Consider the following 19,472-nt stretch of genomic DNA (forward strand, 5'->3'; position numbering starts at 1 on the left):
CCCCCCCCCCCCCCCGAGTCCTCTGGCAGATCTCCACACCCCCAACCCCTCCCGTGGCAGCTCCTCCCCTCCACTTTGAGGCACCTCACCCCCCCACGGCAGCTCCCTGCCCCAGCTCACATCTGCGCCACCTTCTCCCCGAGCATGCCATCGCCGCTCCATTCAGAGTGGGGTGGCGTGTTCAGGGGAGGAGGCAGAGCAGAGGTGAGCTGCACTGGGGACCATTTCCCCTGCGTGCCGTGACCCCCCTTACTTGCTGCAGGCGGCCCTGCCCGCGCCTTCTGCCCCAGGTCCCTCCACCTAAATGCCAATGATGACCGGGGCAGCCGAAGATCCGGCCGCCTAGTTCGCATAATAGGTTGCACCAGCCCTGGATAGGATTCCAAAGAAAATAATGCAAACACAACCAAGGTCAGCCCCACCTTGTGACCAGCCACTGACTTGATGGTGGGAAATTGTACACAGTGACATGACCAGGCTGGACTTCCTAGAGGAACATGTCACGGACAGGAATGAATGGTGACACTGTACTACTCCCCATGTCTGGAAAGATACTCTGAGTTGAAATAATTAAGTAGAGTTTTCTAGAACGGGGGGAAACCAAACACTTAATCCTCTTTTAAGTCAAAAGGGGCTGCCAGCACAGAGCCAGTTGCAGGATCAGTGCCTTAGATACTACAGTAATGGAGAGTATGGGAAAATCTAAGCTAGGTAGCTGGATAAGGATAATAATAGTTCCATTAAAATATTTTTAAACAAGCTTGCATTCTTTTGATTTACAATTGGGTGGCCTCTGAATGAGGATTTTGGGTCACCCATGTGTATCACTAGTTTGGGGAATTGAGATTCCACCTCAGCTCTACAGAAGAAAAAGCAGCAAAAGTAAAATGCATTCCAAATAAATCAGGGAGTGTGATAAATTTCATATATTTCAATTTGCACAACTTTTATTGCCCCAGATCATTTATTGCATTGCTGTAAAAACATGAGCCATTACGCTTGTCAACAGTCTCTTCTCTCAGCAACACAACATACTGGATACCCTACTGACGTTTCCTTTGAAGATGATGCTGGATCATTGTCTAGAAGAGTGAAACTTTTTTTCATTGTCTCCTCTGTGGGCTAATAATGTTTTTTTTAATTGAAAAGTGTTTGGTTTCTTTCCTGTTTTCTTGTTTCAAATAAGTCCAGCCTGTGTCAGAAAAATAAGAGCCTGTGTTGCTATTTTTTCCGAAAATGCAATGCTTTTTCTTTTTCTTGCAAGATTTCAACTCTTTTGGCTTTGAGAAAGAAATCACTGTGGAAAAAGTACTTTCTTGAAATGATGACAGAAGCAAAATTTTATTTCTTTGTAGAAAACAGGGACATTTGAAGACAGATTTAACTACCAGTACTTTGTTCAAGGAAGTTTGAATTCTCAGGTTCTTAGACTATTAATCCATCCCGATTTTATTTTTTGAAGATGAATATTTCAAAAATGAGGTATTGTACTTGCAAGTTCTTTTAGAAAATACCTTTTCCTCCCATCCTATGTTCCAGCTTTATGATAATTTGCATGGTAACTTGAAGGTTTACGGCTTTTCCTCATGAATATTTATTTAACTCCAATACAAATAAACTCCCAAAATGATGGCTCTCAATGGTTTTGTGAGGCAAACTCTCCTTGGAGTGGATTCATATTAATCACAAATGATATGTAATGGGACAAATTTAATTGTACTAGTATAAATCTGGATTAACTATTTATGTCCACACTGAGTTTTCCAGTGTTCAGAGAAACAATGCACCCTGTTGCCCCTGTGCAGAGAGATGAGGGCTATGAACAGTCCTCCTGCCTGCTCTTCTGTGCCAAATGAAGGGCATAATATGCTCCCGTGGACATACCTCTAGGGATCAGCCCCTGTGCTCAGCAAGGGCTATGCAAAGTCAAAGGCTCCCTATGTTTCCCCTGCACCTGATACACGGTGTGTGTGTTTTCTGTCCAAGAAAATTTGAATACATGTGGAGAGTAATGTTTGATGAGACACTCTAATGCTTGACAAAACCCCAAACCCTTTGCTTTCTTTTCATTATAAATATAAAAGAATCTGAACTGTCAGCCAACATTTGTCCTCTATAAATCACTAAAATGACAGTTACCCTCCAGGGGCAAGTTTGTGCCTCTTCCCCAGTGTGGTCATGCAGTGAAGCGGGAGGGAGTAAGGAGACTCCCCCCCTTTGTGTGGCTCACATAAACGGAGCCCAAAATTGCAATCCTTGTGCTCAGGGAAAACTGGAATTATCATCAAGTTGTTGTCTACCTGGGAGTAACACTTCATAAAGTGCATGGTGCCATAACGAGCAGAGTCATGGTTATGTCCCCCATGCACAGCCATGCTGGGGAGCGTATGCTGCACTCTTTACAGGATTTAGTAACTTGCACAATACAGCAATTCTCTGGGGGCGAAGAATGCCTCTTGATGACCCCCTTGAGTACTGCACTTCTACACTACCCCTTTACTACATGCAGTATCTCAAAGGCACAATCTAACCCTAAACAATTTGTGAATTTTCTCTCCTGATATTTGTCCATTAACTGAGCTGGGATACAAATCAGAGTTATGGGATGATATTTGCTGGGAGCATTCCTCTTTGAATATCAGCACTGCATTACTTTCCCTCCAAATCTCTGGTACCAATGCTGATTTCTACAGCTTTTCAAAATCAATGGCATGAGATACATTAAGTTAATTTACTGATTCCCTTAGGCACCTTCGGATACATATCATACAGGCTGGATACGCTGTTTATGATCACATTTTCCAGATACTCCTTTAGTCAAGAGCTACTTTCTCTCCAGGTCTGCAAAGTTTGTGGAAGATTGTTACAATGATTTTGAGCAAGTTCTGATTGTAGCCAAGCCTCCTACACAGCCATAGAGTGTAAAATACACCTTGAGATAGATGTAATAGTTACACAGAATTTAGTCACCAAAATTTAAATGTTCACAATTTTCTGACAAAAAACAATGGTGAATTATTTCTGAATATTTTGGGGAAAAATTAATTTCATTTTTTCAACCAGCTTTAGTTAATAGAGTTTGCACCTGTAAGGCACTTAGGAGTGAGGAGCAGGAACCCTGCCTCTGTAGGGGGCCAGATGCATTATCTCTGCACAAGGAGCAGCTGTTGCTATATTAGTTGTACCATATACGTTCTTCACAAAAGTTCACCAGAAAAAGGGCTGGGAGTAGAGCTTTACAAATAACTGCTTTTACTTTATTGTTCTTTGACAATTCCAAAAAACAACAAGCAACTTGTCAACTTGAAACTAGAATGTTTTGAAATTTTTAGCAAACCAAAAAGTTAAAAAATAATAGTTTTGAGTTGAATGAAATATTTTGTTTTTATTTCCATTGTTAAGGTCTTTCTAAAGAATAAAATTGGAGGACAGTTCTAAATGAAAGATTGTTTTGAATAAAAGTATCAAAACATTTCATTTAAAAAATATTGATATAGAACATTGATTTTTTTTTTTAAATTGTTTCAGGGTGAACAATTTGGCAAACCCAGCACCAAATTGCATAATGTTTTGGTGTTGCCAAATCTGCATTTTTTCACTGAGAAAAAGCTTCTGCCAAAAATTTTTGCCTAGCTCAAGTTCGGAGTGATATACTCACTCCTGGCACACCGTGAAGTGAACGTGGCTACTCACATGCTTCAAGTTAAGCAGGTACTTGAGTGCTTTGTTGGAACAGGGACAGAATGCTCAGTCAGCACCCTGAGGAATCAAGCCCATATTACCTAGTATAATTACCTCTGCGGCAGAGTGCATTTGGCAAATTTGATCAATATGTTTGTTTCAGTGGTTCCAAATTTAATAGAACTATACACATTCAGGAGGGCAGAATGGTAGTGATGGCCATCAGCATTGCAAAGGAATCGTCTATAATACTGAATATATATTACAGCTTGGGTACATGAATTAAACTTTTCTGGAGGTGATTTTTTTAATGCATGAGGCATTGTGGTATCTTACTCGCCACAATATATTTTACTAAATAATTTGAGTTAAATTGGAAATATTTCTGAAACTCCAAAGAAATGTATTGCTGTTCCCATTGTATCTTGCATAGCTCAGTCTGCCTGGAAGGTGACAATCCTTTACCATCAACTTTGCAGGGCCAGTTTTCAGACATGAGTGAAATTGCTTCTTTTGTGAAACTTACCCATAGATTGAACTTCAAACACTTACTAGAATGAAATTATCTTCCCACTTCTCACTTCTCTTTTTGCTTTCATTTCGGCTTATGTCTCATGTTCTCTCTTTCATAGAATCTCTCCCTCTCTCTCCTATACTGTATATGTTCTCAGATGGAAGCTATATATTCTTGCAGTCACTATATGCCACTACACTCCTTATTATCTTCCCTATTTTAATTATTATTAGGATATTATATTCACACATTCAGCATAGGAATTTTGTCCCCACCCCCAGAATTGGAAACATTTTTTTAAATATTTCAAGTGGAGGACAAGTTACATGAAATGCTGTGTATATCTCTATCTAATCACATCCATCTATCTTCTATATTTTTGCATATGTATTCCTTTTTCATGAAAAGTTTTAGGAGACATATTTTACAGTTTGGGAAATTTTAATGTATATGATAACATGTTCTAATAGTTGCTACTCTTGTCTGCCTGTGTTACAAAAGTGTCAAATATTTGCTATAGTTAAAATGAACATGCAAAAGTTTTCATATGAAGTTTATCTAAAGTTATCCAAACCAAATTAGGATGGAAATCTGATTAGAAATACCCTTTCTTGTAATATGTTCATATTCCAGCTGAGTAAGAAGTAGTCTCTTCTCTCATGAGATTTCTTCTTCCTGTCTCACTTTACACCAGGAAGTAATTGAAAATTGAAACAAAACCATAAACTACTATATGAATATTAAATATAAACAGGGGTTGGCTCAGTTATCTACTTAATGAAGGTTCTTACCATACAGTGGCCACTGCACTTGATTCAAGAGACCACCACATGTAACAACTCAAATTGTCAACTTTCTCCCTTTATAAAATAGTTTATCATCATCCATAAGGGAATAAATCCCCTAGATACACAAACAGCAGACACTGCATGGAGAGCGCGGGGAGGGAGAAACTTCACACGTTTTCGTGCCCAGCCAATATTCTTACATGTTTTGTGTTATGGCCCAAAGTATATTAACACTAGACTATGACACATGTGGAAGTGTGAATTTGAGGACCATTCAATGTTGTGAATTTTCCCAGTTTATCAGTTACACAAACATCTCTGCTAACTTTGTGCTGTGAAAATTCAGTGTTCAATAGCCTTAAAATTTCTCAACTCTTAAATGGTGTGGAGCAGTTTAACTGGTTGCATATTGAGCTTCAGATACACACTGGTTCAGGACTCCTCAGTTTTGTGTGTGTCTCTAAGAGAGAGCGGTAGTCTTGTGTTTCCTTATATTTTAATTGTTTTTCCATTAATATGAATGGCAGTTTAGTTCAATGATTCTGATACTGTAGGTCTAAAGATGCCACTAGTACTATTATAGAGCAAACAGAAGCCAAATGTAGAATGAGAGAACAGATTAAAAAAGCCTAGGGTGACCAGACAGCAAGTGTGAAAAATCGGGACGGGGGTGGGAGGGTAATAGGACCCTATAATAAGAAAAAGCCCCAAATATCAGGACTGTCCCTATAAAATCAGGACATCTGGTCACCCTAAAAAAAAACCAACTCATATGAGAGCACTAAGATGTAGGGCCAGGTCCTCAGATAGTGTAAACTGCCCTCACTCCATTGGCTAGTATACACCAGAAGAAGATCTAGCTTTCCCCACTTTCAAGTACTCAGAAGCTGCAAACATATACTAAGAAATATAGTTGCATGGATCACTGATGTATGTATAAAACACAATAAGCCACATTGCCAGTAGGAATAAAATGGGATAAACCCATTTACAAAACACATCTTATGCTGGTAAAGAGATTCAAGCAGGAGAATTGATCTAGGCCACAAGAGGTGAGAAAGGTTACCTATAGTGATGAGGTACACTCAGATGAAAGTGGTGAAAAGTGAAGGAGGTTAGGGGCACTAGAAGACAGGATTTCAGACACAACACAATAAGGGATCAGGAAACATTTATTAATTAGTGGCCAAATTCCTTGCATTGTAACTCCATTCACTTCAGAGTTGCATAAGAATTTGGTCGCCAGTATTAGTGTGAAAATGAGAAGACAGGATTTCCTTTTTGGTGTATAATTCCTGGAAAGAACACATTGTGTCTGGCTTAAAGAGATGGGATAGCACTTAAGTACATTTCATTGTTGAAAGTCTTCTTTAGTTTGGTCTCTTAAACAAATATGGTATTTTGGGGAACACTGGAGTCTATTCAAGGTGAAGTCTTTAATTAGAGATTAAAGTAAAATCAGGAAAATTTCCACTGGGAATATATGGGTGAGTGGAGAATAAGGAAAGAAAGGAATATGTAAAGACAGTCATTAAAATTGAGGTATAAATAGGAAAAGAAATAAGACAGAAACAATGATAGGAAGGAGAAAGAGTCAAGGTACAAGGGAGGAAAAACTGAGCATGAGCAACAGACGATACAACAACAACAAGGTAGAAGAAAAATCAAAGTAACAAAACTATCTTCAGTTAAATAACAGCAGCAGGTATGTAACCTTTCCTCCTTACCTCACAGAACCCTCTGAATTGCGAACTCTGCCTACTTCTCCTCTCCATTCACCTCCATGGAAGATGAACTTCAAAGCCAACATGAGCCATTTAGGTTGAGATTTTGAGAAGTGCCTTCAGAAATTATACACCCAGATCTCACTGATATTCAATGAGAGCCAGGCTCCTCCCTTAAGCTCCTTTGGAAACCTCAGCCTTAAATTATAACAATTAAACAAAGTAAGTTCTATTTTTTCTCTTAAAAAGGAAAATCAAAAAAATTAAATAAAAAATTGTAAATATTTCACAAGAATTAATGTTACAAAAAAGTACTAGCAGGAGCAAGGAAGGAAGACATCCCCTCCCCCTCCACTGCAGCCAGCAGTGGTGGCTGCCTAGCAGGTCCCTGTCCATAGAGGATGGCTGTTAGCTCCAATGCATGGATAAAGTCAATGAGAGGGGCAGAAAGGGTGGAGCTGCGGGGTGGGGTGGAGACAAGGAAACATTGCTTCAGTAAGGAAGGTGCAGTCCCTGCTTCCAGATGCAGAGCCACACTAGCTCTGCAATGCTGTGGCTGCTGCCACCTGGAAACCACTCAACACCTTTCCCCTCCAATCACAAGCAAACAGATGAAGCCAGTGATTTAGCCTGCAGCTGGCTTCACCTAGAGGAGTGCAGCACAACATGCCCAACCACCTCACAGTTCCTGCAGTGTCACAGCAAGGGAAGGAGGGGGGAGATGGCAAGGAGTATAGGAGTCAGGTTTCATTTTCTGGTTCATCTGTATAAACTCCCAAGAAAGTCCATCTTCATGGAAGACGTTGGGACATCACTGATAAAGCCTGCCTGACTTATTACAAATACGGTCACACAAATGACCTTTACAAAACCTGCAGTTACAACAGTCTGCCAATTTAGGGCCAGATCATACTGCTGGATCTATGCAGGCACCTGCAGCTCTCACACTGTCCTGGAGAGGGGGAAAGAACAGTTCAGCAGAGCCCAGCAGCTTTGGGAGGGATGGGCTATATCTGCACCTCCGCAGTTAGCATTCCTGGAAGAAGCAGAGAACAGGAATCTGTAGGACCCTGGGACATGCCTGGCCTCCCACTGCCAGATCAATGAGTTGTTGCTAAATGAAGCACTTCTCAATCTGCTAACACACTGTAACCCATCTAGTACGGAGTCTTTCCTCCTATCCAGCTCACTGTGCCTGTCGCTTCTAGTGACTGCTCCATGTGAGTGGAGAAGAACCTACAAAAACAACTAGCTGGAGGAATCACCTCATTAGCTCAAGCCATAGTAGCTCATGATTTTAGTTATGACAATCTCAGGTTCAAACCCTAATGACCACCCACATAAGAGAGGGCGGTATTAGTGATATGTTGTAATAAATCTGTGTAAATTGTTATGAAGATATAGGAAGTAATCACAACAAATGCTCTCAAAATAGACTATTTTTTACATTTTATCCTTCAAAAAGTCCGAGCACTTCCAACCCTGCCCCTCCACCACCAAAGTTGCGCTTCTCCCACTTTGAAATCTGATATAAAGTCTCTGAAAAAGGCTCAAAGTGCTCAGAGTAATAGTAAGTCATCACATTTCACAAACTGTACTGCTTATATTTAGGAATATATTTGACAGTAACTAGTAATTAGAACTGGTCAGACCATTTCGATACAATTTTTTCTTCAAAATATGCCATTTTATTTCATTTGAAACATGTTGTGGAGTTTATATCAACAAAACTTTTATAGCAATGTTTGTGAAATCTAGGGTGGACTCTCTGGTCTCTTCCAGAGAGTGTGAGAGAGAGAGAGAGAAATAAAAATTTGACTCTTTAGATTTGAAAATGGATGTTTTGACACAATTCAATATTGCAAAAACATCTGAAAGGTTCTTTTTGTTCCTACATGAAACACACACAATTCTGAAGTCGCAAAATTTGTCATGAGAGGTTGTTCTCTGGCTACCTCTACTAGTAATTAAAAATATTACTTATGTGCAGTGTAGATGCAAAAACGTTAAGAGAACCTGAGTCATATCACTGCATGATTTCATTTGTTTCAGCTTATTAAATTTAATATTAGACCAATGTAGTTTTTGCACTCATTAGTAGCACTGACATTTTTATGTATCTCATAGCTATTACCAGAATAATTGGGAGTCCAAAGATCAGGAGAAGAATCTCCCCTCACAAGGCATCATATCCTAGTCTCTGGGTTTACGGAGAGAAGAGAGTTCATGCCAGTTATGAATTATTTTCTTGCACAATTTCAAATTCAGAGGATCTTAGTCTTACTGATCTTGACCTGCCTTTGAGTCATTGTATCAAATAAGTTTCCAGAAGAAGTTTTTGGTTTCTCCTTTATCTAATGTTCAAATAGTGCAGCTGAACAAAATCTCCACATTATCTCTAAGAGGATATATGTTCAGGAACATTGAGCACATCCTGTTGCATTACCTTTAACAAAGGCATTTGGTACCATATTCAGGGGGGTTGTTTGTTTAGTTAGGATAGGTCTATTTCAGGATTGTTGTTTCATGATTTGTAGTGGTTTTTGTTTGGTAGGCTCTTTCTTCCTCACAAGGCTAATATTCCTACTGGGTTTACAATAGAAGATAAACCTGAAAAACCCATCAAAAGTAATGTCACTGTTGTGGGCACCTGTCATAGTATTCTATCCCCAATCTGAACCTTAGAGTCCAAAAAAATGAGGTACTAGCATGAATTCCTCTAAGCTTAATTACCAGCTTAGATCTGATAAGCTGCCACCACCCAAAAATATATAGTGTTTTGGGGCACTTTGGTCCCCCCAAAACCTTCTCTGGGGACCCCAAGATCCAAATTCCTTGAGTCTCACAACAAAGGGGAATAAACCATTTCCCTTCCCCCTCCTTTCTTCCTCCCAGATCTTTCCCGCCCTGAGTACACTAGGAGAGATAGACAGATTCAAACTCCGTGAATCTAAACAAAGGGATTCCCCCTTTCCCCCTATCTCCCACCACTTCCCTGGTGAGTACAGACTCAATACCTCAGCCTTAACCAGAGGAAAAAAATCAATTTTAAAAGAAAAAGCTTTTAATAAAAGACAGAAAGAGTAAAGTTAATCACTGTAAATTCAAGATGGAATATTACAGGGTCTTTCAGCTTATAGAAAATGGAGAAAAAAGCCTCCTCCAGCAGAAATACAATTTAAAATACTTTCAGCCAAATACACATTACAACTCTACCAGCCAGATACACAGTTGCAAATACAGAAAACAATCAAAAGACTATAACCGCCTTTCTACTCAATACTCACTATTCTGAATATATAAGAGACTGTAGCAGGGAGATCGTCAAGAAACCTGGTTGCACATCTAGTCCCTTTCAGGACTCAGAGAGAACAACGCAAAACCCAAAAAACACAAAGGCTTCCCTCCACCGAGATTTGAAAGTATCTTGTTTCCTGATTGGTCCTCTGGTCAGGTGTTATTTATTAACCCTTTCCAGGTGAAACAGACATTAACCCTTAGCTATCTGTTTATGACAGCACCAAAAGTTCAAACTCTTCGAAGAACAAGAGCTAATGGAGCTGTTGAAATGTCTGGCAGTGTTCAAAAGAATCTCTCTCCATTGTGAGCTTATTCTGAATGAGAGAGGCCTTATAGCCTGGAATGTACAGCAGTTTCAGAAAGGCAGAGGGACTAAAGCACTAAAAAAATCCCTTTGAACTGTTGGTGGTTTTCTTTAAAGCAGTGCGAAACCGAGGACATTGGCTTTTAGACCCAAAATGTTTACTGGCTGATTTCCTTCACTGAAATTTTGAACAAGGTAGAAAGGAACAGAGAGGTGGAAGACAATGCATAAACAGAGCAATTCCTAAAACAAGTCTCAAAGCATGAGGAACTTACTGAGTGTGCTATATTGGGATCTACTCATGTGTTTAAACCATATCAGGAAGGTTACATGTGTACTTTAGTCTTTTCCTCTGGCATAATTTTCTATCAACTTTTAAGTTGGAGAAGATGACACAGATATGAGTGACTCTCTCGTCATTTTTATTTTATAAATGTATGAGAATACCGCACTTTTAAAGGATGCCAAAGGATGTCCCATTGAACCACAGAATAGGCATAGCAGAGGCCCAAACTCAGTGCCTGTTCTCCCATCCTGCCTCAGTAAATGGCTTCATCTCTCACAGAGAGGAAATACCACTAGAGGGGAGAAGATAGAGAAGTCAAGACCTGACCTGTCAGCAAGACAATGCCAACAAGAGTGCCAAAAATACTAAGCAAGTTGATAGCTCAAGAGATGTGGATACTATCTACAAATGGAGATGGACTAAGACCAAACCCATTTCATACAGATCACTAAACAGTATCAGCTGGTGACATTTAGTCACTACCTGCCAAACCTAGATTTAAAATGTCAACATAAAATTGAAATGCCCCTCACAATATCAGAAAGCACATGCTGAGCCATCCAGTCCTCATGCTTTTATCTTGTGCGTGAAACTAGGGCTTGAATTCAGCTGATATGCGGCAGTGTGGCATACCAGCACCTCTTTCATGCTCCTTTTTTTGTCTTCCAGAATCCAAACATACATTTAAAAATATACATAAATCTTTAGCTGGTAAGGTGGCGAGATAGCTTTGAAAATGTGAGCTGAAAGTAACTGATGCATCTGCCTGCCTTTGCAGAACCTGAATCAATAGCTCTGAGAGATGCGAACTGCCCCATTCGTACAAGTGGGTGGTAACTCAATGCCAATGACAATACTTTAAATGTCAACATTAATTATTAACTCACTAGTCAAAGCATGTAATGAAGAAGAGGGAGGATTACATTAGGGAGGTCTGCACAATATACTATGAGTGACAGCTCATTTTGGCACTGAGTGGGCTTGGGAGAATACCATTAGTTTTTTTCCCACCCACAGTAAACAAGGATCTAAGCCCAACATGCGAAGAAGGGCCCAAAGGAGCATCTGAGCTCACTAAAGGGGGATCGTGTTCAATTAGTACTGCAGAGGCATACAAGCCTCACTGAGGGAAAGCTAAGGCAGAGAAGCACAGCAAAGCCTGTAGAATCATATTTGGGTTGGAAGAGACCTCAGGAGGTCATATAGTCCAACCCCCTGCTCAAAGCAGGACCAAACCCAACTAAATCATCCCAGCCAGGGCTTTGTCAAGCCAGGCCTTAAAAACCTCTAAGGATGGAGATTCCACCACCTCCCTAGGTAACCCACTCCAGTTCTTTACCACCCTCCTAGTGAAAAACTTTTTCCTAATATCCAACCTAGACCTCCCGCATTGCAACTTGAGACCATTGCTCCTTGTTCTGTCATCTGCCACCACTGAGAATAGCCGAACTCCAACCTCTTTGGAACCCCCTTTCAGGTAACTGAAGACTGCTATCAAATCCTCCCCTCACTCATCCCTTCTGCAGACTAAATAAGCCCAGTTCCCTCAGCCTCTTCTCATAAATCATGAGCCCCAGCCCCCTAATTATTTTTGTTGCCCTCGGCTGGACTCTCTCCAATTTGTCCAGATTCTTTCTATAGTGGGGGCACAAAACTGTATGCAATCCTCCAGATGTGGCCTCACCAGTGTCAAATAGAGGGGAATATTCACTTCCCTCGATCTACTGGCAATGCTACTATCAATGCAGCTTCTTGTCCATTTTAATCCCCAGGTTCTTTTCTGCAGAACTGCTGCTTAGCCATTCAGTCCCCAGCCTGTAGCAGTCCATGGGATTCTTCCATCCTCAGTGCAGGACTCTACACTTGTCCTTGTTGAACCTCAGATTTATTTTAGCCCAACCCTCCAATTTGTCTATGACACTTTGGACCCTATCCCTACCCTCCAGTGTATCTACTTCTTCCCCTAGCTTAGTGTCATCTGCAAACTTGCTGAGGGTGCAATCCATCCCATCATCCAGATCATTAATGAAGATGTTGAACAAAACCAGCCCCAGAAAAGACCTCTGAGACACTCCGCTTGATACCAGCTGCCGACTAGACATTGAGCTGTTGATCACTACCCATTGATCCCGACAATCTAGCCAACTTTCTATCCACCTTACAGTCCATTTATCCAATCTATACCTTTCTAACTTGCTGGCAAAATACTGTGGAAGACCAAATTAAAAGCTTTACTAAAGTCAAGATCTATCTTGTCCACCGCTTTACCCATATCCACAGAGCCAGTTATCTCATCATAGAAGGCAATCAGGTTGGTCAGGCATGACTTGCCCTTGGTTAATCCATGTTGACTGTTCCTGGTCACTTTCCTCTCCTCCAAGTGCTTCAAGATGGATTCCTTGAGGACCTGCTCCATGATTTTTCCAGGCACTGAGGTGAGGTGTATTAAGACCCCCACCAAGGGAGCACCAAGTCCAAGGAGCCTAGAGTTAGATTCCAAAGCCAAAGCCTGATCATGCATCCAAGGATCGGATTAGCTCTTTTGACCACAGCATCACATTGGGACCTCATGTTCAGCTGATTATTCAACACTTCCACCAAATCTTTTTGAGAGTCGCTGCTTCCCACGATGTACATTTACATTTAACTGTATTAAAACGATACTGTTTGCTTGCACCTCGTTTAGTACGCTATCCAGATTACTCTGAATCACTGATTGACCACTTCATTATTTACCACTCCACCCATTTTTGTGCAGACTTTATCAGGAATGATTTTATGTTGTCTTCCAGGTCATTGATAAAAAAAGTGAAGTAACGTAGGGCCAAGAACTGATCCCTGCAGGACTCCACTGGCAACCCACCAGTGTCGTTTGATGACGATTCTCCATTTACAATTACAATGAGATTTGTCAGTGAGCCAATTTTTAATCCATTTGATGTGTGCTATGTTAATTTTATATCATTCTATAATTATGCTGGATTGTATTTTGAACATAGACACAACGTACAGCAAGCAGTGCCTCCTGTGGGTGGGTCTTGGAAGAGAACCATCACATTTTTTCTCCAATCTGGCCTCTGTGGAAAACATTGCTATATGTTCAGACTCACTTCTTTCTGGAACATTTTAGGCCAGATCCCCAGCAGGCATCAATCAGCATAGTTCCATTTGCTTTAGTGGAGCCACACAAATTTACACCAGCTGAGAATCTTTATTTTTTGCAACCATTTTAGTTTTGAAAACCAAAAGCAGGCACCTGAATGTATGTGACTGCTTCCTCCAGCTGAAAATGTCTCTCCATACACATTTGCAAGTGTCATCCAAATGCCGGATCAGAAACACAGCAATAGAGAATCCAACTTTTGGAGTAAAATCTACATTTTGGTGTCATCCCAGAAAAGTAATAGTCAGTTTTAATTTCCTTTAAAATGAAGAATCGGGAAAATAAAATCTGGATGCCCTTCACTACCCAATGTGTGTGTGATGAGTGAAAATGAAGCCTGAAGCCTTCTGAAGTGTTAGCCATACAGCAGTACTTATAAGCAGATGTCTCATTTATTTTATCACACATTACATGAGTAAATAATAAAGGAGAAATACTAAAAGCACTCTGACAGTAAGAGACCAATTACTGATTGAAACATTATAGAACATTTAAAAAAAATGCCTCAAAGTCCAGCTCCAAAACATATGAGTTCATTAGTTTTCATTCTCAAAGACCCACTTTTCAACCCTCAGTTAGCCTGGGTCCCTAGAGACCTGAGGCAAAAGCTAGTCACATGATTATTTGTTGTGATGTTTTGCGATTTTTTATCAACTTGCAAATACTGTAGATGGTGCAATAATACTACTCAAATAAATGAGTTGCAAGATTTTAAAAACCCTCAGCTGGCAATTAATTGATTTATGACCATTGTACTCTACCTGTGGCAAAGTATCTCTCAGCTACACTTGGGCAAATTCAAATGAAGTGATGCCCACCAGAACTCAACTGATAACGATGAGATAGGGCCATGTATATATATATTTTTAAAACATTGGAAATGACTCAGAACCACCAAATGATGCAGATAGATAAGCTATGTAAGTCTATGTCAGTGGTCCCCAACCTTTTCGTCTGGCGGGTGCCAGATGAAGGACTGTGGAGGCAGTCAAGCGTCTGCTGAAATGCTGCTGAATTTTGGCAGCAATGCCTCTCGATGACATCACTTGTCGGTGGCAAGCGGCATCATCCAGAGGTGTCGCCACTGAAATGCCGCCAAAATTCAATGGCATTTCGGCGGATGCTCAACCACCGGCCAGGACAAGGGCGCATTTAGATGGTGCCCACAGGCACCGTGTTGGGGTCCCTTGGTCTATGTGCTTATTACTGTAACTCTCTGTCAAACTGTAACTCTGTCACATTGCCGTGAATGCCAACTTCAGGGCAGATTGTCAAGAGGCAAAGTAGAGACCCCAAATTCATTGTGTGTTCTATAATTAGATTTCATCAATCCAGTAACAAACGTGAACCCCTAAAGCACTATAACAGTATTACCATGGAGTCACAGTCAATCTCCTTAGGCATTCCAGTCCATCTTGCCACCCATGCAAGTTGGATTTAGTGATAGCTGGCTGCTATATACCAAAGATCACAAAATATTCAGCTTGCTCCCAGTCCCAAGAAACCAGTCACTTGCCTCAGGTCAATTTGTACTTTATATCTCACACCAAAGAGAACACTTGTAGTCAGTCCTATAATAAACCATCTAAGGATTTATTAACTCAAAATAAATGAGAGGGTTATTATAAGGTTAAAGCAGTCAAACATATATACACAAAAGGTGACAATTGTAGTAATCTGTCAGCTCTGAATGTCTTTTAGGGCTAACCCAGATTGATCCTGGGTTTCTGATCTCTGCTTCTGTTTTGTCGCTCCAGACCTTTGTCAGCTATTTTTCTTTCTTTCTTCCAGAATTGAAACTGATGGGACGAGCCCTTTTGCACATAGTCTCTTCATGGGTGTGAGGGAGTAATTAATGAAATCTTTGTATTTTGATGTTCCACAATGGCCCATTTAGTTTTGACAGGCCTTCTTGATGGGAAGAAGACAATCCCTCCTGACAGGGATCACAGTTTCAGAGCAAACATTTTTTTACACTTACAAAGCAAAAAATTAAATATTACCTTACAGCATGTGATAAGGATATCATAAGTGAGATTAATTCATGCAGCAAAGGAATTTATCGGGTGGGGATGATGGTTGGTCACCTGAGGGCAGGGCAGTGGAGTTCAAACTGATGACCAGAGAGGCGACAACAGGCCAATCACAGCCCTGTGATCGACCACAGTGTCTACATTGGCAATGCGCACAGAAATCTGTACACCTCACTTTGGAGTGGTTTTTTTTAAAGCACTACAACTGCACCATTTCTGTGCACGAAGTGGCTTGGCAGTGTGTACACCTTGGGAGTTACAGAACAGAAAGCTGCTTTACTGCACAGAAACTTGCCAGTGTAGACAAGGCATTAGAAGCATTTCATAAAGTCTAAATGATAAACACATTGTTATAAGTGCAATACCCACCATACCCACACTAACACACAGGGGAAACAGACTGGTTTCCAGTAATGAATTTGGCAGTGTTTGGCTGAGGCCTAAGGCCTTGGCAAGAGTTGGCACCTGGTCTGCCAGCGTCACACCCTCATACTCCTTCCTCTCCACTCCTCTTGCTTGTTAACACTTTCTGTATTTTGTCTTAGATTAAGGTTATATCTGGCAAATGGATGTATCTGAGCACACTCTGCACCCACACAACAGGGGTCCAGGTAAGCCCAAGGCTACCAATGTGCTACACATTGAAGAAATACGGTCCTAGATTGGATGTTTTCCAATGCAGGAATGTGTGTGCACACCACCTGGTACAATGGAACCCCAATCCTGATAGGGATCTTTCAGCTACACAGCGGTACAAATAATAAATAACAAGTGACAAGTAACAATGAAGTTACAATAACATAACTGAGCTAAGAAATTGGCCCCAGAACTTTACCTAAACTAACCATCTTTTACAGCTTGGATAGCATCATGACAGAGTTATCCACGTAACTCACTTTAAAGCATATTTATCATAATGGTCATAGTTTCAATGAATGATAGTGGCAAAACAACCAACCTGGGCATGACACAAAACAACTTGACAAGAGGCATTACAATTGTATGTGAATTTCAAAGAGATATGCTAGATATACTGGACCAGCAATCATTAACCCATTCAATTGTAGTAATAGAAATCAAGGGTAAATGCTAAATGTATTTGTCTGTGTACCTGTATCCTGTTAGAAGTTTACCAATGTAACCAAATTAGCTTCTAGATGCTAAATCCTTTTCATGTCTTAATTGTCTTACATTATGTATGAGACTGTGTTCAGTTAACCTTAATATCAAAGATATGAGATACTGCAGGAAACTAATAATATTATCTCCATTGTCTTTAGCTTATCTCTCTCTATTATAATGAAGGACGGGCTAATTGCCTTATGCAAATGAGTGTAACTAGATTACCTGTATGCAGAGGAAATTGAATGTTAACTTCAAAGTGGTGGGTCGGTGTGTGCTCAACAAAGAAGAATTTTCACTTACATGCTGTGCTCAAAACACTTAACAGCTCCCTTCAGCTATAAAAGTGAAACCACAGGCCCAGTCCTGCATCTGCTGAACTTTAAACAGGGAATCTTTAAGCTATGGGGCTGAGATCTTTCAAGCAGTTATTTGGAATACCTGGAAAATGCATAGAAAAACTGTAACAGACTTTACATCTAAGCTGCATTTGGATTCCAACTTTTTGGGCTGATTCCAGAAAGACTACTGCAAGCCAGCAGACTCATCCATCATTGCTACAAACCTGATATAAGTGCCTCACAAACATTTGTAATGTATATAATCTTTTAACCATTCAATAACGCTCTTATTAAAAAATCTTTAGGTAGTTTACTAACGATTGGCTGACAGCATGATATTTGGGGAAGAGCTGACACATATTGACCCTGGGGTAAGTGTCTGATGCTTTGGGATAAGTAGAACCTCACATACAGTGAATTAGGTTTTCAGTAACCCCTCACTATATTAGGCCTGTTTGTCTGAATGGGAGCCAACAACTGGAATGCCTAAAAGGGAGTCTGTTTGACTTCTTGTTAACCAGTATGGTACAGGGGAACCTCTTTTGTTACTGGTTTGGTGAATCTAATTATGGACTAAACTGCCAGTTTGCGGGACTGTCTGCCCTATTTCTTGCAGTCTGCCCTGAATGTGGCATTCTCAGTATGGTCCATCCCAGGCACAGGTCACAGATACAAATTAATAAACAATCCAACCAGTTTGTTGAACTGACCAAACCGATAAAGTTAGTTGAGAGATAACTGTAGTACAGTTACGGGTGTTTGCAGTGAAGATGGAAAAAAGCTCATTCTGAACAGGAAGCACTGAAGTTGCAACTAACAAGTTGGCAAATAAAACACCACATTTGCCTATGATAATCAGCTACATCCAAATATCACATGATCATGCTGGGGACAGACATTGGAACAGCTGTAGATGAGTATTCAGGACATTAAGCAAACAGAAGGGCATCACATTTGCACTTAAGATATTATACATCTCCAGATACATTAAAATATATAAATAAATTGAAAAAACATATATCCATATATCTGACTATAACCATCGTGGCAGAGCTCTGACCTTGCCCCCATGAGTCCTGTGCTTCCAGGTGGTTTATGCTAGCCTCAGTGGCTCACTGTGACCCTCCACGTAGCCCTTCTCTCTCTAGGGCAGGGTTACAGTCTACTGAGCCCTTTTCATCATAAGCCAGCAAGGAGGTTGGTGAGAGAAATCCCACAGTCTCTGTTGTTCCTGGGGGCTTATTTCAGAACAGTTTAGCCTCCTGTCCTGACTTCCCCTCCCAGGAGGTGTTCCCATAGTGGTGAGTTGGGGGGAACCTGGGCCCACCCTCTACTCCAGGTTCCGTCCCAGGGACCCTAACAGTAGCAGCTGTTGACAGCCGACCTTTTACTGCCAGAGTTGCTACAATTCCCTGGGCCACTTCCCCACAGATCTCCTGCTTTTACCTTCCTCACTCTTACCTTAGGGCTCCCTTACCAATGGTTTGAGGGTGTCTTCGTTAACCAGCCCTTCAGCCGCACTTCCCCTCCTCTGGCTCCCTGGCTCTCCTCTGCCTGACTGGTGTGAGCCCTTTTTATAGTATCAGCAGGGCCTTAATTAGAGTCAGGTGGTCACATTAGCTTAATAGCCTCACCTGACTCTTTGCAGGTTAATTAGAGTCAAGTGTTCTCATCAGCCTGGAGCAGCCCCTGCTCTGCTCAGTCAGGGAATAGAAAAAACTGTTAATCCAGTGGCCAGTATATCTGCCTTCTGCTATACCCAACTGGCCTGTGTCTCTATCACACCATGGAACTAACACAATGTTCATCATTCATGATTATTTATTTATTCAGGGTGAAAACTGTCTTTTTAGGTATTTGTACTTTACCTGCCACAACAAGGTCCCAATACTAATCGAGTTCTTTGAAGAGTATATTATAAGAAGAACAAATATCAATATAAACTCCCATGTAAATCGGTGAACAAACTATGCCTGTAAATGCAATAAGTTTTTCCATTCTGATGTATGCTCCATAATAGCATAAAACATAGGCTGCAATGGACTGCTGAGCCTGCACAGAGCCACGCTGAAGTCAATACTGCCCATGCACTATCAGTTACAGGATTAGGGCCAGAATCAGTAGCAGAAAATATACAGCTTTCTACACTATCTTATAAATAAAATCCCACAGGCGTTCTAGCTGGTTGGAGCAATAACTCAACATACAGTCCCCCT

This window comes from Chelonoidis abingdonii, chromosome 7 (assembly GCF_003597395.2).
Source record: "Chelonoidis abingdonii isolate Lonesome George chromosome 7, CheloAbing_2.0, whole genome shotgun sequence".
NCBI lineage: Eukaryota > Metazoa > Chordata > Testudines > Testudinidae > Chelonoidis > Chelonoidis abingdonii.